Consider the following 12,142-nt stretch of genomic DNA (forward strand, 5'->3'; position numbering starts at 1 on the left):
AGATAATAAGCTCCCAAAGGGCAATACACCAGTGCATACTCAGCTTATGGCACGGGGCTCGGAACAAAATAGCTGCTCAATAAATATTAGGTAGCTAAATGAGCACTTGGAAAAAACGTGAGATCGATGAGAGCCGAACCGAGCCCAAAGCTTCCGCCTTCCCACTGCTGCAGGGGTGGCTCCAGGCATGCGAGACCTGGGGGCAGCAGCCCCGGGCAGCGCGGCTGGCTGTCCTGGGCAGCAGCCGGGGTGCAGGTCGGGGATGCGCCGGCCGCGTAGAGGGGAGCACCGAGAGCCCCTCGCCGCAGCCATTTCCTGCTCTTTGTGTGACAGCCGCGACGGCAGAGGGGCGGGCACCGCGCGCGGGGGAGGAGCCGCGACGGGCGGGGGGCGGGGCCGAGGGCGGGGCCGACCGCCGCGGCCGGCGGAGCGGAGCGGAGCCTGGCAGAGCATCCTGCGCCCCGGCGCGGGGCCCAGCCGTAGCCTTGGGCTGCTCCCCAGGACCTGCCGCAGACCCAGGTAAGCGGCGCTCGCAGGCCTCGGGGCCGGCATGGGGACCGGGATGCTGCGGGGGACGTCCATGCGGCCGTGAGGATGCGCAAGGGGCCGGCGCCCCTTCTCCCAGCCCGAGGGGGGCGCTCGGCGCGGCGCCCCGGCTAGCGCGGCCTGGGGGGGGTGCGAAGCCCCTGGAGGCTGGGGTCCAGGCCCTGCGCGGTCCCCTTCCCCCTTCGGCCCACTCCGGGCCCGGCGGCGCGGACCCCCTGCGAGGAGGCGCGGACACTCGACGCAGCTCGGGCGCGGCGGCGGCAGCGGCAGCGGCAGCAGCAGGTGCGCGGCCTGGGCCGGAGCCGCGGGCCGGAGAGGAACCGGCGCTAATCCCGAGCACCGGAGACACCTGCAGCGGCCGCGAGCCCAGCGGCGGCGACATCCCCGAGCCCAGGTATTGCAGAGCGCCGGCCGCCGCCTCTGCCGCCGCGGCCACCATCACCTCCTCCAGGGCCAGCGAGAGCCGCGTGGGCCCGCCTGGCAGACGCCTGGGGCACACAGCGCCCTGCGGTGAACGTGAGATGGGTGGGGCGAGGGCCGAAGCGCCAGTGTTTGGGGGTGGGGGTTTTAATGAGGGAGGAGGCAAGTCTGACCCGCTTTGAAGCCTTCTGGCCTACACTAGCATCACTCTCCCTCTTGGCTGGCTGTGGGCGGGGGAGGACAGGGGGAAGGGGATGAGTGGGCTGACTCCCGGGGAAAAGGTTGGATTTTCTTGAGCTCTGGAGAACCGGAAAGATTGCCTACCTGTCTGTTGTAGCTTCTGCTTTTCAGGACAGCCCTCCCCTTCGATGGATGGGTGAGAAGGAAGAGAAGGGGGTGCTCTCTGTTTGGGGGTGGGGGTGGGGGTGGGGGCAGGAAGCATGGTCGGACAGGAGTATGGTTCTCTGTACAGAGGAGAACCTGGCAGGAAAGGACACTGGCACTGCCCTGGCCCTCCCAGCTCAGGGAATCTGACTTTGACCTCTGCTTGCCTAGTATCTCCAGCTCAGCAGAAACACTCACCTAGGGCTGATGGGCCATCTGCTCCCCTTCCAGCTAGGACAAGAAGGTGTCAAGGATCTTTTCCTGCTAGCTCCCAGGTGCCTGTGCCTACCTGGCATGGGTGAGGAGACTGGGGTGGTCCTGCAGGCATGAGGGACAAATTAGGGGAGTGCTCGTTCTCATACTCATCTTTTCTACCTTCTACCTGTGTCCCCCTTAGGGCAGTGTGTCTTACCTTACTTAATCTTGGGCACAGGCCCTGTTGTAAGCAATGCTGGTAACCCCAGAGATTACAGATGTTGGGGAGCAAAATTCTGGGTCCATATCCGTGAACAAGATTGCAAAGGCCATGAAGGCAATTTTCAGCACCGTAAGACCTTCTCTGTGGCTCTCCCTGAGGCGTCCCACCTCCACCTCCATGTTCTGTGCTTCCCCCATTCTCCTGTGTCAAAAATTATTTTCAAGAAAGGAGCCAATGAACACGTTTATCTTTTAAGAGCTAAATACAAAAGAGTTTGCCATTCAGTGCAGAGCAGGTCCTTTAGAAGTCATTTAACTGGAAAGGAAACAGGCCGGGAGGCATTTGAATGGAAAACAAAGCTTTAAGTCAACATATTTGATATCTCTAATGGTGGAATTTCAGGCAGTGGGCTGCAAGCGGGAACGGGGAACTGGGTAGCAATTTTGGGGAACAGCTCACTGAAATGACAGTATCTGGCAGCTGGCAGCTCTGTTTGCTGCCGGGGCAGAAATACTGTAGGAGCATGTGTATGTGTAACCATCCAGGGGTTACTGTCACTGGAAGCTATGTGTGGAGCACCCAGTATCCGCTTGCGGGGAGGGTGAAACTTTCCTATAGAGAGTCACTCACTGGCACTGGCTGCCATCTGCCTGGGCAGTTACTAGGCCACAAGAAGAGTGTGTTGTTGCTTACAAAGCCGGTGCTTCTGCCTAGTTCTGCACACTGAGCCTCTGGCTGGGGGTATTAGCTCTCTGCTCACTAAGCTTCTTTATTATATTTCCTGGCCAGTTCTGACCAGTTCTGGAGGCACCCAAGCCTGCCTTGTTCCGTCCCTGCTGAAAGTGGAAAAGGAAAAACTTGCTTTAGGCATTAGGCCAAGAATGGGATATATGATCCAGTAGGGTTGGAGGGTTTTTCTCAAATCAAGTCAGAGGCTGGCCCAGAAAAGGAAGACATGAATTTAAAATATGGAAAAGAGCCCCAGGAGAACACTCCATGTCCCTTCTGATAAATTGTGGCCTCTTGGGAGTTCAGTGGGCCTCCACTGCTGTCACTGACCAGCAAGCTGAATGAGGTGATGAATAGGCAACAAGCTAATTAGCATTGGAAACAGCACTCCTAGAAAACAGTACAGGGCTCTGGTCCCCACATTTGAGGATCAGCCTACACTATCACTCAAAGAGGTTTCTTTTGGCTGCTGTTGGCCCCAGGGTTCTACCAAGAGCTTCACAAAATGGCCTTTTGTAGCCTCCATGTGGCCACCATAACAATGAGTCTATTTCTTTATCAGCAAGTATTAATTATTCACTTGTAGTTGACGAAACCAGAGATCAGTCACCTTATTGGAGCCTTTGTAACAGGCCTTTGGTCTCGTCGTTCTGAGGAGCAAACCCATGTCTAGGGTCTAGAGGATAGACCCTGTTTTGGTAGTGGAGCATGCTGGACAGTGACTGGGAGGCCAGCAAGGGTAGGGAAGGAGCTGGTCCTTCACTGGGTGCTCTTTATAAGTGAGGGATGCATGAACATGTTGAGTGTCTAGCACATAGTGAAGTGCTATTTTTTTTTAAAGATCTTATTTATTTGACAGAGAGAGTCACAGAGAGACAGGGAACACAAGCAGGGGGAGTGAGAGAGGGAGAAGCAGGCTTCCCGTGGAGCGGGGAGCCCGATGCGGGGCTCGATCCCAGGACCCTGGGATCATGACCTGAGCCGAAGGCAGACACTTAACGGCCGATCCACCCAGGCGCCCCAAAGTGCTGTTATATTTATGTATTTATTGTCTTAATGTATTAATTACATAATCCTTAAGAATATGGCTCATGTGTGTAGTCAACCCATAGCTCTTCCCAATCCCTCTACCTCCAGAGCCTTCCTGGATTTGGCTTTTCCCAGGGGAGTTGGCTTTGTGACCAAGAAACCTAGCCCCTGCAGGTTTCCCTGCAAAAGGTAGACCAAAGAGTGATAAGACGTGGTATCAGTAAGGCCTTCAGATAGGAAGTGCTCTTGAGTAGCTCACTGAAGGTGGATATAACTTGAGTAGGCAGAAAGAAGGGGAGGGAATACACTGAGCAGAAGCCCAGAGGTAGTTCTCACATTTCAACACACAGACAGAGGTCAGGAAGGAACTTTCTTTCTGTGTGCATTTAGCATTTTGCAATCAGCCAAAAATGTTAAGGGCACGCTTCACTTCCCAGGCAGACAGAGCAGAGCCCGTGGCCTTCGGACACAGGATTTATCCTTGACTTGCTGTGTGCCTTTAAATCCTCCACTACCTCTCTGACTTTAAAAATTGGCCAAGGGAAAGCAGCTTGCCCAGCTTGTTACCTACCTGTTGCCGCAGGAGCCTGCAGATGAGATAATGTCTATAAATCCCAGTCTTAGAAGAAAAGACCATGGAAACAGAGAAGAGAAAGAGGTTTCTGAATGTGTGGCTCTTTTGGATGCCTGCCCTTTATTCCTAAAGGAACAATTTATTAATTATATATTGTGTGTCAATTTAGGAAGACAAATCTGTAGCCTCTCTGTAACATTGAAGCCAAGGGGAAACTGAAAGGCACTTTGTGATTCACAGAGTCTGTCAAGGCCCTGGATGGCCTTGTCTGTACAAAGACACTTCAGATTTCAGTCAGTGGGTGTGGGACGCCTCCCAGGATGCAGAGTTTGGATATTGGCTTCCTAGCCATGGCCGTTATGCCAAGGGCTCTGTGTGGTATGCCTCAAAGGATGACCATTCAAGCCATACTTCTTGGGCCCTGGCAACGGAAGAAGAAACCAACTGGGTACACATCCTTGAAAGAGATTGTTTTGAGAAGGCAGAGCTTGGGTTCAGGCAGAATGTCTTGCAGGGACCCTTCTGGCTGAGTGGCATTTTGATAGACTCACAGCAACTCAGAGATAGTGCAAGGAGAGAAGAAAGTAAACATGACCTTCTGGAGAGATACCCAAGAAGGACCCAGTGATGACTTCATCAATAGGCCTTTTGATTGTGTTTGCATCATCGTTAGGTCATCTTAGAGCCATGGTTCTCAGACTTTAATCTCTTCGTGGGATAGAGGGATGTTTAGTATGTCCATGTTGTATGGTCTCTGTCTTCTAAATAAGGGAGGAGATGATGTCCTCTGCAGAAAGGAAAGGTGGTGGACTGGTTAGGAAAGTTCAGGAGACTTCCGGGGGTTTGGAACAGCTGCCTCTGGGTGGAATAAGAAATCAGCTGGGGGATGAATGAGAGGATTGTCTAACGTTACTGAGACCAGAGAATCTGCAGGGCTGACCGTCATAGAAGATACTCAGTAACTCAGGGTTAAGTGAAGGGATACCTGAGAAAGATAGTCAATTTGTGGTTTTAAATTGTGATTCCTTGAGACTGATTTTGGCAAGGTATGAATGGTGAGAAAAGAATTCAGGACTAGGGGTCGGCCATCAACCTTCAAGTATGTTACACCTTCACGTGGGAAAGAGAAATAAGGACCTGCGTCTTAAGGGTTAATCGGTATGACAGAATGTTCTAAGGAAGTCCCCTCAGAGTCTTATAGCAATAAGGCTGACTTAGATGTGAGGCCTTGGAGGGCCATAATGTTTTAAATTAAAAAACATTTTTTTTTTTTACCAGAAGACATGAATTTGGGCCACTCGCTAATGCATTCAACAAGTTGTTCATGTAGTGCTTATTAAGTAAATAATACGTAGCACATGCCCTGATCTTTACTAGGGCTATGGGTCAAACTCAAAAAAAAAGATGACTATTCCTGTTTTTGGTGATCCAAAGAATTAGTGAAACATAAAGCAACTTATAATGCAGTAGGAAATTGTGGACTCTTAGACTGAACACTTTCAGAATCCAGAGAAATGAAGGTTTGGTCGAGTTTGGCTGGTCAGACCTTCATGGTGGAGGCCTATCTTGAATTGGGACTTGACAGTGGTCAAGCATAGGATTCGAGAAGGGGAGAGGACAGTCTACTGGAGAGTGGAGGGAGTTGGAGCAAAGGCAAGAATGTCCATGGGCAGGTTAATGGCACCTCATACATCCTGGCCATTATGGGTGTCCGTGTTGGAGAACCGTGGTCTTGAAGGAAGCCCTTTGCCTGGAGGGTCCATCTGCTGTCAATGTCATTTTTTTTTTTTTTTTTTTTGAGTTGGAAGGGCCCTGCAAGAGGCTCAAGTCCAGTGATTCTTAGCTGGTTGTTTTTGGGTTTGCTCTCCTTACTTTTTTAGTAATATGATGGACAATATTGACAGGCTCAACACACCACACCCACAGCCAGCCCCCTCCCCACCCTACCCCCATTTTCTCCTGCTCAGGGAAAGAGATATACACGCAAGCAGTGATAGCGTGGGGGCGCTTGGAACCCTCCCAAACACATAATAAAAGTACCTGTTTGCAAACCTCACTACTTAAACTGTTACTGGTAAAAGTTGCGCACAAGAACCTTCACAACGGACGTTTTGACATCACGGTTGAGAACCACTGCCTGGCCAACCTCCCTATTTTACAGACAGGGAAATGGCCTTTTTAGAGTGAGTGAAGATGGGATTCCAGTCTTCAGAGCAAGCCACAGTCGAGTTGCAACCTCATGAAACAGGCCTGCACACTCTGCTCTGGCGGCTGAACCTGCCGTCTCGCTCTCTGTTTCCACAGCAGAGGCAGGGTGGCTGGCTTCCCTTCTTGAGCTTGAGCAGGTGCTTCTGAGACGCAGCTCCTTTCCCCAGACAGAGGTCACGTTGGTGCCCCTCCCGTGCTGGCTTGTCACAGGCCCCATCGGGAGCAGATCGGCAAGCTGGCAAGCTGCCCTCGGTGGCATGACCTCCCCCTCCCCCCGCAAGAGGATGGGATCGGCCCTGTTGGGTTATCAACGGAAAGGCCCCCTCAACCCTGACAACACAGGAAGCAGCTGAATAAAGGAGCAGTGGTGGCAAGGTCTCTAACCCTGCCAGGGTCTTTTTCTTTGCTGTAAACAACCAGGAGGGTAGGCCTCCTCCAGAGGCCCAAGACGTGGACTTCTCTGCTCTGACCTCACGTCCCTTGTGTGGAGAGAAGCTGCTGGGGTTGGGGCCTCTGTCCCAGAAGACCTGCAGTGAGGGAGTTAGGTCGCACAGACTGCCCAAAGACAGTGCTGGGGACTGGCCAGATGTCATCAGAGATGCTAGGAAGGAGGCCTTGGGTTATTGTCTTTTAAAGTAAATTTAAAAATTCCCATCAAAGCAATGCATGCCTTCAAAAGATCAAATAGTATTGAAAGACACATAATGAAAACAACCATCCAGTGCCCACCTCCCCAGAGAGGCTGTCACTTCTAACTCACTGGTTCTCCCGGCCCTTGCCTCCAGATCTCTCAAGGATATGCTTACGCTGCCGTTTCTTGATTTATCTGTTCTATGCATTGTCTGTTTACTTCCTGCTGTGACAGATGAACGCTTCGCTTTCTTATACCATCCGCCTCCCTCCCCTGTCCCCATCTCCCAATATAGCGAGAGCTCTGTTTTAACCTAAATCATGTTTAAAGCATCTACATTATTAAGACGTGTAAATGATGATCACAAGAGAGCTAGGTAATGTCCTTTGATTTATCTCCTTTCCTACATGGCTTTTTTGTTTTATTGCAGAATTAGAATTTTCTCCCTTCCTATTTAATGTTACTCTTTTTTTTTTTTTTTTTACAGCTCTGTCTTATCTGTTACTGTGTCAGATCCTCCTATCTTCCGGGGAAGTTACAGTGTTAACCCCAGCTCCGCCCCTAACTAGCCAAGTGACCTTGCACTGGTCCATCTTGTCTCTCAGCCTCCCCGTCCTCCAAGCAGAAAGAGAGCTAGGGAGGAGGACTACAAACCAGTCTTATTCTCATTCTAAACCTCAAAGCCCATCCCCCCACCTCAGAGGCTGTTGCTGTCTGAGAAGTACCCCTCCAGGGTGGGGCAGCTCCCCCCACCCCAACTCAACAGATGGCAGTGCAACAAAGCCTGGGAGGGGGGCTGGGGGTGCTGGTTTGGGCCCTGCCGCATGGTGGTCCAGCTTGTCCTGCAGTCTAGGGCCTGCTCCATGGGGTCCTGGGGATGTCTATGTCACACTCTGGTTCTCTCCCATTTCCTCGGGTGATTTTTATTCAACATAGTCTCTGCTTGCCTGGGGCAGCAGCATGATTCCCAAACTCACTAAGCTCCTACTCCAGCTCCCTCTCTCTTTGTACCACTCCTGCTTGTGTATATATACCCAAAGCATCCCCAAGTACTCATGCACATAGGAACATTTTTTGGTAATGACTTTTTTTATTCACACACTCTGCAGTTCACCCATTTCAAACATACACTTCAGTAATTTTTAGTATATTCACAGAGTTGTGCAACCGTCATCGTGATCGAGTTTATAACATTTTCGTCACCCCCAAAAGAAGAACCTTCATGCCCTTTAGCAGCACCACCTATTTCCCGAAGTCTCTGCCCCAAGCTTAGGCAACCACGAATGACTTAATGTCTCTCTTGATTTGCCCACCCTGGACATTTCCTTTAAAAAGCATATTATGCTTCTTTCACTTAGCAGATTTTCAAAGTCCATCCATGTTGTGGCATGTGTCTATACCTCATTCTTTTATATGGCTGAATAATATTCCATAGCGTGGATATACCATGTTTTATTTACCCATTCATCAGCTGATGGACATTTGAGTCGTTTCTACTTTCTGGCTATTACAAACAATGGTGCTGTGAACATTCATGTACAAGTTTTTGTGTGGACGTATATTTTCAGTTCTCTTGGGATTATACCCAGGAGTGGGATTGCTTCATCGGATGGTAACCCTATGTTTAAAACTTGGAGGGACTGCCAAAATGTTTCCCAAAGTTGCTGCACTATTTTTACCTTCCTTCCAGCAGAGTTTGGGGGTTCCAATTTCACATCCTCACCAACATTTGTTATTATCTGTCTTTTTGATTATAGCTGTTCTAATGGATGTGAAGTGATAGATAACTCACTGTGATTTTGATTTGCATTTCCCTAATGGCTAATGATATAATTAATAATTTTTATGTGCTTATTTGTCCATTTGTCTATCTTCTTTGGAGCAAGGTCTGTTCCTATTGTTTGCCCATTTTAAAGATTGGGTTGCCTTTCTGTTATTGGATTTTAAGAATTCTTTATATATTCTATATAAATAGCAGATGACTTCCAGATAGTCTCTTCCATCCTGTGGATTGTCTTTTCACTTTCTTGATGATGTTTTCTGAGATACCAAAGTTTTAAATTTAATTGTGATGCTGTCTATTAATAGACAGCTAATAAAATCGAATAGATGCTTATCTTTTTTTATTTCATTGCTTGTACTTTGCATGTCATTACATGTTCCGGAGTCACAAAGATTTACTCCTGTGTTTTCTTCTAAGAGTTTTATTGTTTTGGCTTTTACATTTAGGTCTTTGATCCATTTTGAGTTAATTTGTTGTGTGGTGTGGGGTAGAAGTCCACTTTCATTCTTTCACATGTGGATATCCAGTTGTCCCAGCACCATTTGTTGAAAAGAGTATCCTTTCCCCACTGAATTGTCTTGGTGCCCTTGTCAAAAATCAATTGACCATAAATATGAGGGTTTATTTTTTATTTTCAATTCTGTTTTATATCTTTATACCAATACCACACTTTTTTTTTTTAAGATTTTATTTATTTATTTGACAGAGAGAGAGTGAGCGAGAGAGGGAACACAAGCAGGGGGAGTGGGAGAGGGAGAAGCAGACTTCCCGCCGAGCAGGGAGCCTGATACGGGGCTCGACCCCAGGACCCTGAGATCATGACCTGAGCTGAAGGCAGACACTCAACGACTGAGCAACACAGGCACCCCCTCACACTCTTTTGATTACTGTAGCTTTGTAGTAAGTTTTAAAATTGGGAAGTGGGTGTCCTCCAATTTTGTTCTTTTTTGGGATTGTTCTGAATTTCCGTGTGAATTTTAGGATTAGCTTGTCAATTTCCTCACAGACACCAGCTGGAATTTTGATGGGGATCACATTGGATCTGTATAAACTCAGGGAGTGCTGCCATCTTAACAATATTAAGTCTTCCAATCTATGAAAATGGGATGTCTTTCCATTTATTTGTGTCTTCTTTAATTTTTTTGACAATGTTTTATAGTTTTCAGAGTATACATTTTATGCTCTTTTTTTGCCAAATTTATTCCTAAATATTGTATTATTTGTGATGCTGTTGTAAATAGAATTATTTTCCTGATTTCAGTTTTTGATCATGCATTGCTAGTGTATAGAGATACAATTGATATTTGTATGTTGATATATCCTGCAGCCTTGCTAAATATATTTGTTCATTCTAATAGTTTTTAGTGGGTTTCATAAGGATTTTCTACATAGAAGATTAAGCATCTGCACATAGAGATAGTTTTACTCCTTCCTTTCTAACATGGATACCATTTATTTCATTTTCTTGCCTGATTACCCTGGCTAGAACCTCCAATACAATGTTGAATAGAAATGGAGAGAGCAGACATCCTTGTCTTCCTAATTTTAGGAAAGCATTCAGTCTTTTACCATTAAGTCTGATACTGGCTGTGGATTTTGTTTTGTTTTGCTTTAGCTGTCCATTATCAGGTTGAGGAAGTTCCCTTCTGTTCCTAGTTTGTCGAGTGTTTTTGTCATGAAGGAGTGTGAGATTTTGTCCATTGTTCTTTCTGCATATACTGAGATGACCCTGTGGGATTTGTCCTTTATTCTATGATATGGTTTATTGCATTAATTGATTTTTGGATGTTATTGTTGAAACAGTCATACATTCCTGGGATAAATCTCACTTTGTCATGATGTATAATCCTGTTTATACATTGCTGGATTTGGTTTTGTTGGGGAAATTTTTTTGAGCATTATCTAGCAAGCTGTTTACATGGATTAACTCATTTAGTTTTCAAACCCTATGACGTAGGAACTACTTTTTTTTAAAAGATTTTATTTATGTATTTGAGAGAGAGAGAGAGGGAGAAACAGCATGAGCGGGGAGAGGGGATCATGACCTGAGCCGAAGGTGGTCGCTTAACCAGCTGAGCCACCCAGGCGCCCCTGACGTAGGAACTATTATTATTCCTCATATCAGAGACGAGGAAGATGAGGCTCAGAAACATGATGCCAACTTCCCCAGGTCACACAGCCAGCAGAGTGGCAGTCAGGATTCTAACTAGTTCTTCATCCCACTCTCACCAGGTAAACCACCTCTCCTGAGCATATCAGTGGTGATGTGAGATGATTTTCAGATAATACCCATTGTTTTCATTGTTTTTATAGTTTCCCTTTTTTATGGCAAGTGATACTGGTTCTCTGTTAGTGACTGTAATATGAGCTTCCTTCTAAAATGTATTAAGTGAAAAATGGTAAGTCTTTTTAGACAAAATATTAACTAAGTAATTGTATAGACAGTTTATGGATATGACTGCATATTCCATGTTGATTTAAGTTATCTGTGTTGTCAATAGTGAAGGAGAAGGAATGGGAAAGCTTGAAATGAAGACATGGCCAATTCAGGTCATCTCATTTCTCCTGTGTCATCAGGGGATTCAGATGTGGTCACGCATTCATCTGCTACTTCCTCAGTGCGTAATCTGTCTCCAGCACTCTGCTAAGGTCTCTCAGGTTTTCAGCGATGGCTAAGAAATGGCCTCTCACCTCGTGGAGGCTACACATGTGTGCATCATTCTACGCGAGGAAGGGCATCTGTGTTTTCTTTCACGGGCAAACGCAGATTGATGGCCGGTGGCCAGCTGGAGCTCCGTAATTCCTGAGGAGGATTCTGAGGCTGCCTGTGGACTCACTGAGAAATAAAGCCATTATCAATTAGTAACGGTGGCCCTGACATAGGAAGAGGAAGTATCGGTACTTGCCACCCTTCCCACGCAGCACGTGTCAGAAGAGGGGTACTGCTGATGGACCGAGGAGTGCAATTGCTGGGTCACACGGTTACTCTGTGTTCTAAAATTTGAGGAACTGCTACAGCTTCCCAAGGTACCACACTATTTTACTTTCCTACTGGCAGCGTCTGAGGGTTCCGATTTCACAGCCTCACCAGCACTGGAAGGAGCAATTACGTCCTAGAGGGGAGCGACCTTGAAGGATGAGTGAAATCAGGTCATACGGTGAGAGAAGGAAGTTTATTTCAGAGATAACTGTTTACAAAATATTGAAACTTTTCACTTTAAGTGCCCACATGTTAACTATTTGAACCATTTTGATGGAGTTCTTTCTAAAATATAAACAGGTTTTTTGCTATTTGTATTCCTTTTCCTCCTCTCCCACTTTTAAAATCCTGGTATCTTAGACATAGCAATGGCTTTCTTGATGTCTTGGGCTCACTGGCCATCTACTCATTGAATAAATCTTTTTTTTAACTTTTTTAAA

At 47.3% G+C, this 12,142-nt stretch overlaps 1 protein-coding gene across 4 annotated transcripts in view; it reads left to right on the forward strand.

Annotated features, from left to right (window-relative positions):
- The first annotated feature begins 396 nt into the window (after positions 1-396).
- Positions 397-12,142, forward strand: part of CYFIP2 (cytoplasmic FMR1 interacting protein 2) — a 125,899-nt gene continuing 114,153 nt past the window's right edge. For 2 of the 4 annotated variants that reach the window (XM_032403613.1, XM_032403617.1), the window contains exon 1: positions 397-519. The gene's annotated coding sequence lies outside the window, so the exon portion shown is untranslated. Of the gene's footprint in view, positions 520-820; positions 941-1,240; positions 1,343-12,142 lie in introns of those variants that run through there. The other 2 variants (XM_032403615.1, XM_032403616.1) reach the window with 2 other exon arrangements.

Source organism: Phoca vitulina, unplaced genomic scaffold (genome assembly GCF_004348235.1).
Source record: "Phoca vitulina isolate PV1807 unplaced genomic scaffold, GSC_HSeal_1.0 scaffold6, whole genome shotgun sequence".
Lineage (NCBI taxonomy): Eukaryota > Metazoa > Chordata > Mammalia > Carnivora > Phocidae > Phoca > Phoca vitulina.